The 3571-nt window shown below is 49.1% G+C and overlaps 1 pseudogene; it reads left to right on the plus strand.

The window, feature by feature from the left end:
- Positions 1–904: 904 nt before the first annotated feature.
- LOC137636811 (WAS/WASL-interacting protein family member 1-like) lies at positions 905–2691 on the plus strand (annotated as a pseudogene).
- Positions 2692–3571: the final 880 nt, after the last annotated feature.

The following is a 3571-nucleotide window of genomic DNA, read 5'->3' on the forward strand; positions in this document are numbered from 1 at the left end:
GCAAAAGGTTAAAGCTTGTCTACATGACTGGTCATTCTCCTCTAGGAGACGACACTCCAATATCAAACCATTGTTCGCTATTTTTGGGTAGTGCCATAGCCTCTGTACCATGGTCTTCCATTGTCTTGGGTTAGAATTCTCTTGCTTGAGGGTACACTCGGGCACACTATTCTTTCCTATTTCTCTTCCTCTTGTTTTGTTAAAGTTTTTATAGTTTATATAGGAAATGTTTATTTTGGTGTTGTTGCTGTTCTTAAGATATTGCATTTTTCCTAGTTTCCTTTCCTCACTGGGCTATTTTCCTTGTTGGAGCCCCTTGCCTTATAGCATTCTGCTTTTTTAGCAAGTAATAATAATAATAATAATAATAATAATAATAATAATGATAATAATATCCTGTCTGTATTTATTCTTAATCACATGCCTTTTTCTGGAAGGCGACTGGTTCTATTCATCCCCACACATTCCCTTTCCTCCTATGCTTCTACACTTTCCTTTTCATTTTTACTGTATAATCCTCCATCATTTCTTTACTATTATCGCTTCGATCTTTCCTGTATAAATTATAAAGGGTATTTAAATCTAACCTCTTCTTTCTCTAAATAAATAGTTGCGGGATATGTATAATAAAAGATTTTATAACTCATTAATAATAAAAAAAAAATATGTTGAAATATAAAGTGTAAGATTACAACATTTGACTTAAATTATCTAAATTCATGAAGTAGGGATTGCTGTTAGATTTTCTTTTAAGTTAATACTATTTTTTTCTAAATGGGATATTTTAAGGTCAAGTTTTTCTGTATTAGTTTTATAGGATTGTTTGTTGTAATGTATATTATTTGTTTTGCTTTGTGTTAATATACGAGTGATACTAATTTTTCGTTTTGTGTCCTTTGCAGGGTATTATGGGCGGTGCGGGGTTGAGTCGTGGGGGGGCGAGGGCGTGATGGTGGGTCGCCCGTAATGCGCGAGACACCCCTGGAGGGAGCCACCGCCCCCCGGAACAAGCAGACGCCCTCCACCCCTCAGCGGGGCGACTGCTGGCTCCGCGGGTGCTTCTACAGCTAACACCCACCCACACTCCCGCGCCCATTCACGCCCACACGACCACCCACCCACCCGCCACTCACCCCACCCACCCATCCGCCAACGTGACCCCCGCCACCCACAATTCGAGTAGTAGTCATTCCCATCGCCTCTTCCACTTCGCATCATCACCATTCGTCATCGCCTTCTGCAGGAGGGCAGCCGCCCATCGGCAGCCATCATCGAACGTCTTCGGGAACGCCCGCTGTCGTCTCCTCACACCATCACCAGCATTACCCTCCACCGCACGGCAAGGTCGCCTCCTACCACCAATCTCCGAAGCACAACGCTTCCTACCCTACGAAGGCGCACTCGAAGAACGCCACGTATCCTCAGGGCAAGCAGCCGCCGCCCCAGCAGCAGCAGCAGGCGTACGCCCAGCATCACCAAAGTAACAGCAACGCCCATTCGGCAGGCCAAAGAAATAGCAGCAGCGGGAACAGTAACAGCTGCAGCAGTAGTCCGCAGGTGCCTCCACCACAACGAACGCCCCAGCAGGGTGCAGCAACACCGTCTTCGTCTTCGGGCGTGTCCTCTGGAGGAGGAGGAGGAGGAGGAGGCGGCGGAGGAGGGGGAGGGAGTGGAGGACAACACCCATCCCAGCAGCATCAACCTCCCAATTTCGAGTATGATGACCAAGAATGGGACGTGGGCGTGGGAGACCTAATCATTGACCTCGACGCAGACATTGCCCAGGCCGACCGCGGCGGAAGAATGAGCTCGGCTGTGCCCCCGCCCCAGCATCACCACCACCATCACCACCACCACCATCACCACCACACCTCAGCCAACGCGTCATCATCGTCGTCGACTTCGTCAGCCACCACCTCTACCATTTCCACCGCCACCACGGTCCCCACCACGCCTCAACAGGCGAGTGGAGGAGGGGGTGGGGGAGGGGGAGGGGGAGGAGGGCCAGGGCATCAGACTCCAGAAGACAAGCACAGCCTCAAGATGAAAATCAAAAGGACGAAACCCACCACCAAGAACAGCGAGGGCAAACATGAGATTGTCAAGCCCGATCTGGTGGTGCCGGGACCCCCCGCCCCACCACAGCCCTGGCCCCCCACCTCCCCCGCCTCAGACCCATGCCAGTCCTGGGGCGCCTCTTCACCTCCACCCTCACCAGCAGCAGCAGCAGCCACCACATCAAGGGGCGCCTCAGCCTCCTCCTCAGCAGCTGTCTCAACAGCCTCAGATGCCCCAACGTCCACAACCCCAGACGCCACCCTCCCAGTCACCATCACAATGGCGCCCACATCAAATTAGAGAACAGCGAAATGAATGGGCGTGCTGGACCACGCCCGCAGCCTCAACCTCGGGCAACTCACAAGAAAGAGAAGAGACGACAGGATATCAATGGCACCGTCTCCTCCACCCCCTCCGCAGCAGGGAGTCTCTTCGCCACGCGCCCTCTCCACGCCCCCAGGAGCTGCTTCAGGGACCATAGGGCCAGGGGCAAGCGTCGCCTCACCCCCGCCTCCTTTGGCTGGAGTCAAGCTGGAACCCAGGGGCGCTGGGACGTCTCCAAGCCGAGCCACGACGCCCCTCGGTCCTTTCTCCATTAAGAGCGAGACGCCGCCTCCTGCCAAAAGACTGAAGGTAAGAAACCATCACCATAAAGGAGAAATAAAGCTCAATGCATTTTCCTTTTGAAAGGGAACTTTCCCCCTCCAGAAGTTATTTCAAGATTTCATCACTTTTCTTCCCTCCCTTTCCGATTTGACCCTTTTTTCAGGAATCATATGTATTATGTATTTTGAAATCTAGATAATCTCATCACGGCAGAGTATTCCTAAGCTTTCTATTTGTTCCTTTGTGCAATGCCGATCATATCTCCCTTAGATGTTTACTTATATGAACCTATCACACAGTTTTATCTATGAAAAAACTCTTTGGCAGGGTAATGAAATATGTACGGAGTAGAATGGGAATGTTTTTAGCATTATTCTTCTTATCCTCTGGAGTTCTATTAATTTCTAGACCTGATGTTATTCGTTGCTACAAAAGAGCGAAGTCTACTCTAATCGTTCCACCTATGCTATTGTTAGAGAAATGAATATAGGGGATAAACAAGTGGCCTCTAGTCTGAACAATGAACATTCACCCCTGGTGTTTTACGGCCTCGTCTCAGGAAGATCAAGCCATTGGTTATCCAGGACCCGTTCATTCGCCTGGCTTTGTACTCTCCTTCTATTGCAATTATCAATGAGTCCCTAAAACTCTATCTGAAATTATCCTCTCTCTCTCTCTCTCTCTCTCTCTCTCTCTCTCTCTCCTCTCTCTCTCTCTCTCTCTCTCTCTCTCTCTCTCTCATTTCTTCGTCGATTGTCTATTTTACTGTTTCTCTCTTATTTTTTCCCCGTTTCCCCTTCACTGCTCCTTTGTTCTCTGGTAATATTTCCCATTCACCCTTTTCTGTGTTTTCTTCCCCTATCGTTTCTCGTACCTTTTATCTAGTCTTTTTTCATTGTTCAGGGTT

Source organism: Palaemon carinicauda, unplaced genomic scaffold, assembly GCF_036898095.1.
Source record: "Palaemon carinicauda isolate YSFRI2023 unplaced genomic scaffold, ASM3689809v2 scaffold3950, whole genome shotgun sequence".
Lineage (NCBI taxonomy): Eukaryota > Metazoa > Arthropoda > Malacostraca > Decapoda > Palaemonidae > Palaemon > Palaemon carinicauda.